General features: G+C 39.6%; 1 non-coding gene across 1 annotated transcript; it reads right to left on the minus strand.

The window, feature by feature from the left end:
• Nucleotides 1–1,373: 1,373 nt before the first annotated feature.
• On the minus strand, nucleotides 1,374–1,479 carry LOC131145266 (small nucleolar RNA R71). The gene has a single exon (XR_009134052.1). It is a non-coding gene; the product is annotated as a small nucleolar RNA R71 (small nucleolar RNA).
• Between the last annotated feature and the right edge of the window lie 6,796 nt (nucleotides 1,480–8,275).

An 8,275-nucleotide genomic window follows, 5' to 3' on the forward strand; every position in this document is an offset into this window, starting at 1 on the left:
GTTAGTGACAGACGATTTTTTATGCAATAAAGAAGCCATATTTACATGCTTTCTCTTTATTGCTTTCATCTTTACATGCTTTCATTTAATCACTTTCCTTTACTGCTTTCATTTACCATTTGATTATGATGAAATCTTAGAGATAAGATAGCACTTCTACAGCTTCAGTCAGGTACACGTAGTAGGCTACAGTCTCCCTTAGAGGTTCTCGTGATCGTTGTGATAGAGTATACTCCAGCTCCCGACCGTGCTTCAGACGGCTGTTGCACCTTTGCTACCATATGCCATCGAATGGCTCCTTGGACCATTTAGCCGATTCTCATTTAGCTTAACATGGTAAACTAACTGAACTTTGATTACACACACGACATCCTAGGTTAGATTCATGATTAAGCATTGCTTTGTAGGAGTAGGTTTATTTAGATTTTATATGCTTTCCAATGGATTGTTAGAACACTCATTGAAAAATACCATCTCTTTACTTTTCTCTTTATGCAAGGTTATAATAAACGGATTTGGAAGTAGTTTGATAACTGCGCTTTAAGTACCTGTGGATTGACACCCAACTTCCCCCTCTTTCTACTGAACTTGAGATTAGTTAGGTTTTATAAATATTATTTTTAGTAGTTAAAAATCCAAGCCTTGGCGAGGCTACCAAATTTTGGCATCATTGCCAGGGACTTAGATACGGTTATAAGCCAACTTCAATTTTAGAGTATTGTTGCCTTGTTTTTATTATTTTTATTTTTATTTTTATTTTTGTTTGCTAATTCCGAAGTCTTAAATCTGTGTGCTTCAAGTGTGTATGTTTGGTTTGCATTCTTTGGAGCCAGTGATAGTTCACTTAGATCCTAAGATTAAAAGATCACGTAGCTCTTCTAGGAAACCTACCTCTAATCTTGAGATAGCTGAGTTGTCCAAACTGAAACTCATGGATGAATGACCACCGATTCCCGTTGAAAAAATCTCAGAACCCTGAGCTCTTTGCCTACTTGTGGTGGGAGAGCAACCCTTTCGGCCTCTTAGGGACTACTTTGTACTTAATGAATACACTTCTCCGTCTTGCATCCGGTTCCCGAACATTCAGGCAACGCAATTTGAGATTAAGACTTCTATCATCTCGATGCTGCCTATATTTCATGAGAATTCTATAGAAAATCCTTACCAGCATCTGAATGAGTTCTTGGAAATTTGTTCCACCATCCGTATACCCAATTTTAGTGATGATGCACTCTATCTTAGGCTCTTTTCGTTCTCTCTGAGGGATAAAATCAAATATTGGATGACGTCCTTAGAGCCGAACTCAGTGGCCAACTAGGCTACCATGCAGCATAAATTCCTAAAGAAGTACTTTCCAATTAGGAAGACTAACCAACTTTAGAGAGCCATCATGAGTTTTTCACAGATGGATGGGGAACTCTCTTTTGAGACTTAAGAGTGCTTTAGGGACCTGCTCCGTAAATGCCCATATCATTAGGTCACCGAGTGGCAATTAGGGCATACCTTTTACGAAGGGTTAGCTGAAAGAGATAGGTTGATGGTTGATGCATCGTGCGGAGGTACTTCCCTTACAAAGCATGAGAATGAGGCCTAGGTTCTCTTTGAGAACCTAGATGAGAATTCTTAGCAGCATATTGCTTCTATTCGTAGACCCCCCAACCCATCCACTTTAAAACCTAAGGGAGTTTATGAGTTAGCCGTAGGCTATGACCTAGTGCCTACCCTGCACACCATCACTCAAAAAATAGATTAGGTCTTGTCCTTAAGATAGCACCCGTAGCTAGAAGTATGTGCAAAGGTGTGTGCAGTCTGCTCTAATCCCTCCCATATATGCTATCATTGCCCACATGCGCCTTCCCAGCCAGAGCTGGTGCGGAAAGAAGCGAAGGCCACCCACAATTGGTATGATAGGTCGTTGAACGACCCCTATTCCAATACATAAAATCCTGGGTGGAAACAACACCTTAACTTCTCCTAGAGGCCATAAACTCCGGGTTTTCAATCCCAAAGACCTCCATAAGCCCCTGATGCTCAACCTCCTCACCCATACAATAATTCTCAAAATCATCCCATGTTTGCTCCTAGACCTTCATCATTTCAGCAGCCACCTCCTCTTAAGACTAAATATGATTCTTTTCAGGAGACGATGCTGAAAGCCCTCAAGAGCATTGAGGCTAACTACCAAGTAGATTGGCAGCTCCTTCACTCTCACTCCTAATCTATTGTGAAGCTGGAAACCATCATGGGGCAACTAGCTACTTCCTTGAGCCAGAGAGATTAGGGAAAGTTACCAAGTGAGCCCCTAATAAACCCCAAGGGACAATACAGGGTGGAATGTGAACCGGATGCTAGTTCCTCATCATATCTCGAGCAGGCCTAGGCGGTGACCACTCTCCAAAGTGATGGGATGACAGAAAATGGAGCCAAGGAGCACTTAAGTGAGGGAGAGAATGAGGAAAAGAAGAGGGTAATACCCAACATTGATTCTTGCACCTTATCTTCCTCTAGTTTAATACATGAACCCTCTATTCCCAATTGTTGACTTTTTGGTCCAATCCCTATTTTGATGCTGACAAAGCACATTGTTCTTATCTGTGTGTTGAGTGCTTGAATAGGTTTTAATTTGGCATACACATAAGACAAAAGAAAATGAAAGCCAGAAGGACTTAAAGAGCACATACTCTTAGCGTACTCCATAGAGACACAGAAGAGCAAGAAAGAAGAAGACATACACTTTAATTTTTAATTGCATTTTTGTTTTCTATTTGGTCTATAATAATACATGGCATGCATGATATGAATGACAAGCTTAGATGACTATAGAAAGGCCTTAGGGAACCTATCCTTTTATACAAAACCTTTTTCAAAATTTCTTAAAGCTAGCGAAAGGTTTTGGGGAAAAAAATTAGGGTTAAAATGATTTTGACAAAGACTTCTCGACGTTGGATTTTTAGGCTTAATTAAAAAGCCTCAGTTGACCGACCTATTCATGTTTTATATCCCTCAGTCGATCGACCGCACTGTTTGCCCCAAGTCAAATGTTTGAACTAAGCTTCCACGGTCGACCGACCTCTAAAGCTTAACTTTTTACCATGCTCATCTGACCTGCCATATTAGTTCAAAAGTACCCTTGACTGACCGACCTAATGAACTGTCATACCAGCCCTAAACGTCAGCTGACCGAACCTATGAAGGTTCGGAACTGCCCTTGGCTCAGCCGACCGCCGCTCTACTCAGCCGACCAAGTCCTTTGAAAAATTCAGGATTTGGCTGTAAAATGGTTGCCAAAGAAAAGGCTAGGTCGACCAAACCTCCCAGGATTTTTAAATTTCAGTGCTTAAAACTAAAATAATTTTTCTTTAAATAATTTTAAAAATCCCTAATATGTCCCTAACGGTTAAAACTTTTCAGGACACTATATATACCTTTCGTAACTCATTTTTTAATAAGGAGATTAGAAAGAAAATCCCACAAAAATATTTTTTGATCTTTATTCATTTTACACTCTCCTAGACTTATTATCTTGAAAAGTTTCTTTTGGAGAGCATTTATTTTGGGCATTCATTTTATTCAGATTAAAAACCATTTACTCTCTCTTTCATTCATTTTTTACAAATCATTTTTGGAGAGTAAATCTAAAGTTTCTCCATATATTTTCATTGATAAATATCTTTGGAGAAAACTTATTTCTTGCTTGTGGATCTTGCACATCTATTGCAAGATTTCAAAAGCTCACTTGCTTTTCATTGCAAAAATCATTTTGAGCTACACACCCTTGCTTCCTTTGAACTACTTTGTTTTATCATTGTTGGGAAAATTTATTAAGGGTTCAAGATCTTTGAAACATTTATTGTCTACTCATTTTTCATCAATGATCATATACATATATTTGGGCAAAAACTTTTTGAAAACAAAAACCCTAGGTTCTTCTACACTTTATTTGGAGAAATATTTTTGGGAGAAAAACTTTTAATAGGGTTTGAATCTTTGAAGTGCTTTATCATATACTTCAGTTTCAAAGATTATAAAATTATTTTTAAGAAAATCACATACTCACATTGAGCTTTAATGCACATAATTTGTGAGTGCATTTGAGTTTCATTGTTGTACACATTTGCTTATTGTAGAAGCACATTATTTTACACAAAAATTATTATATTTTTTGTATTCTCAACATGTGGTCGGAAGAGGATTGCACTGGCCTGTAACGTAGACTGGATAGTCCAGACCTGGTTAGGAGAACCAGGTGCACCTATCTAAGGTGTGGTTGTAAAGGTTGGGGTCAGCCCTGTAATTTGACCTGGGGTATTCCTCGCCCAGCAAGGAGAGGAGGTTGTAATCGGTGACGCTCCACCCATAAGCGAGCACTTAATGGAATCCTCTTTCTTGTGAGCTTGAGGCGGGGATGTAGGCAGGATTGGCCGAATCTCGATAACAAATTTGGTGTTGGCTCTTTATTTCTTACACTTTAAATTTTTGCACATGTATGTTTAATTATTAATGTATTGATTGCTTACATACATGCTTTTATTATCTGTTGAATTGGTAAATGCTTAAAAAGACTCTAGGTTGCGGTATACTGATTATGATCTAAACCTAACCTAGGAAGAAATTAAATATCCAATTCACCCCCCTCTTGGGAACACACCAATTCCGACACCAAACCTACCACTAAAGGGACCAAACCTCACTATGCCCCTCATAGGGCATTCTATGTCTCTCCAGTATCATCCTCTGCAGCGCCGCTTGCACCTTCTTTATTTAGAAAGGAGACCTCCACTGAATTCATTAGGGATGCATTTATACAAGTAAAGGTCAACAAGCCTCTCCTAGATAATATCAAGCGAACACTTGAATATACTGAGTTCCTTAAGGACTTGTACATGTAGGATCATGAGTCGAGGTTACATATTAGGGCACCTCATTCCTAAACTAAAAGACTCCGATTCACCCACTATTTCGTGTGTAATTGGTAATTACACCTTTGATGGAGCTATTTTATATTTAGGGTTAAGTGTGAACATCCTTCCATACTTGTCCTACTAGCCACTTAACCTAGGAGGGTTGCAGCCTACCCAGGTCGTATTGTGTCTGGTTGGTTGATCCATATAGAAACCCTGGAGTGTGATAGAGGATGTTGTGGTCAAGGTGAAATAGTTCCATTAACCAGTTGATTTCATTATCCTAGATATGGAACCTTCCAAGAATCCAATCCCTATCCTATTAGGATGACCATTCTTAGCCATGGCTAACATCTGCATTCAATGTAGGACATGGATTATGTATATATCCTTTGGCCATAAGAAACTCCAACTGAAAATATTCCATGATTCCTAACATTAACTTAAAGTCGTTCAAGCTGTGGACGAGGGTATGATTGATAAAATTGTTGGGGAAAAGGCTCTCTCAATGCTGTGGAGCGACCTTTTGGAGAGTACACTTCAGCCTAAAAGGCCCTCCACCTCTAGCCTGGAGAACCCTTACAAGAAACCTCTTGCTAACCATGATTCGGACTAAAGTTGGAGGTTCGCAAGAAAGGGTGTGACAAGGAAAGAGGGGAGGACAATTTTAACTTCAAAATGGGATGAGTTCGAAATGAGCTTAAGTGCGTCTGGCTGAAATTGGTAAACTTAGCTCTTCCAGGAGGCAACCCGAGAATTTTTCTTTTCTTTTTGAGTCCACATATTGTACATTGTAAAGTAATTATGGTTTAGAGTCTTTAGAGTAAGCTTTAGAATAAGTTGGGGGTGCGACTAAAGGGGCGACCAGTGCGCACAAGGGTGACCTGGTTTAGTCCCTGAACTCTGCTAAGATTTGAAAATACCAAAAGGATCAACCATGTTCGCGACTAGCACTGAGATGGTACGTGACTTGGTTGGGAGTTATGCTCATGTTTAAGTTGAAGGGTGCGACCAAGCTCTCCCAGTATGAGAGCTGGGGCGACTTGGTCGACATTATCAAAAAGTCATTTAAAACCATGTTTAAACATTCGAACATTCCACTCCCGCTCTTTAAACTTCTCAGTCATTTTTTGTCGCACCTCCCTATGACTCAGTCGCCTGTCCCTCACTCATCATTCCTGAACCATAGGAACCTTTTTGGTCAACTCGATCAACTCCGACCACCTGCCTGTTGTTTAAAGCACTACTCGGAAACCTAGGGTTTTAGCTTTCCCCCCTTTGGTTTGCTCTATTCATGATTGTTGGAGCTTCTTCAACGATGTCTCCCCAAACTCTTTCAGGGCACGACTGATCCCAACCCACCGCCAGGCTGCTACATATTTTAGCTCTGTCATGATGGGGATCTTCTTCATGATGTCTTCCGACTCCAAGAGGGAATATGAGTGCAATAAAGACTCTTCATATACGGCTTCGGGTCTTGAAGAGGAGGGACCCTTCTTTGACAGGTCGACAAACTCCAAGGGGAGCTTCGGAAGAGATAAGGATGGCAAGTTTGTTTTCAGAAGTGCAGCTGGCCCCACCGCATTCCGCTACATCACCCATACCTAAGCATTCCCCGCATGCAACAATAGGATTTTCGAAAGTCAGGTTTCCTCAACCACTGACATTTCGCACATTTAACTTGACTTTGCCTTATGATCCCACTAGGAGGCAACCCACCACGAGGCTTCCGGAGCCCATGCCTGATCTACAACCGCTGCCTTACCCCTTTCAATCATACCAGTCACTTATGCTAGCTTCCATGCTTGATCAGCCAATGCCACTCTGGGTTCTCCAGGCGCGTTGACCACATCCCCCTTTTTCCCATACTCGACTTCAGTTCCTAAGGGAATTAGCACCAACCTGTGATGCTGCGTTGGCCACACCATTGATATTTTGCTCTGATTTAGATTCTAATTCCAACTCTAATTAAATTCAGCTTGGTAGGATCCAGATTGTGCTTACTTTCAGGTCATGTCCTGTGCTTATGCGACACATGTTTTCTATTTTTCTTTTATTTTCTTTTCTGATAGCTCACCATGTTTTTGTTGGCTATATTCGCACTTGTAATGCTTCTTTCTAAAGTGTAATGCCATTGCTGTTAATGAAAATCACATGGTACTTTTGCTTAGTCTTTTGTGCTATAGTACATTATTGCATGCATTCTATTTCTAGAGTATATGTATTTGATGCAGGTACACTGATTGATATTATTTGCACCATGTTAGGTTTTCCTCCTTTTCATCCCAAGTACTTTCTTTCCACACTTCAGTGACGGGCAGGTAAACACTACATGGTATTTTAAGCACAAACATTACATGGTATTTTAAGCACAAAAATGACCAAAATTTAAACTTTTCAATGAACACTATTTATTTTATGCCATGCTAGCACTATTTATACCCTTCACATACTTTTATATCACTTACATGTTACATGCATAAACTTATTAGTTATATGATTTTATTATGCTCACTAACGAAGTAGTGAGTTAGTTGTGTGTTAGTCTTACATAATATGGTCAATATATGTTTTGAAACTCTAGGATAATTGACTAATGATTCATTCATGTTAATATGGTGGTGTAAAGATTGGTATTTACATGGTATCTCACGAGACTAGGATGTACTTACACGTGATTTGTAACACTTAGGGTTCCTTGAGAGCACTGAGAGGACACCCGTGGCGACTATGACACCTTGTGAGGTACTGTTGAGCAGTTTATATTTCTTATGACCTTTTTATGTCAAAAGCTGAGTTTATGAAACTCAACTTTCCCTTTGTCTAGATTCTTTTTGTATACTAGTCTTTTTTTTTTTTTTTTGGCATTTGCTAGCTTAGAGGTGACATCAAGTGGGGAGATAGAAACCTAGGTCTTGTAGCCTACTCAAGATGTGAAGAATGAGCCACCCTTAGAGATAGATTTAGTTCATGGACTCTTGTTCGAGTTTAATTCCCATTAGTGGTATGAAGACAACAAAAAAGTGTAATGATTGTCCTAGCTGACCATGAAAAGAAAGAAACTGAAAAGAATGAGCAGAAGAAAGAAAAAGAGAAATACAAATGCAAAAGAATGAAATGAAAGAAGTACATACCTATTCCAAACGAATTTTAAATGGTCAAGCTAGGAACACGACACCACACTTCTACATGTGTGAAGAATTTTTAGCTGACCAATGCATTTGTTGTATCCACGCCTAGTTTATGAACAAGTTTATCTAGGATGGTCTTGGTTGGCTATGGCAAGTAGGTAAGAAGATGCTATGGTGAAGGAACCGACACCTCATGAATAGGCTGGATTCCTTTCGAGACTAGTTCACTCCATATTTTAGAAT

This window comes from Malania oleifera, chromosome 12 (genome assembly GCF_029873635.1).
Source record: "Malania oleifera isolate guangnan ecotype guangnan chromosome 12, ASM2987363v1, whole genome shotgun sequence".
Taxonomy (NCBI): domain Eukaryota; kingdom Viridiplantae; phylum Streptophyta; class Magnoliopsida; order Santalales; family Ximeniaceae; genus Malania; species Malania oleifera.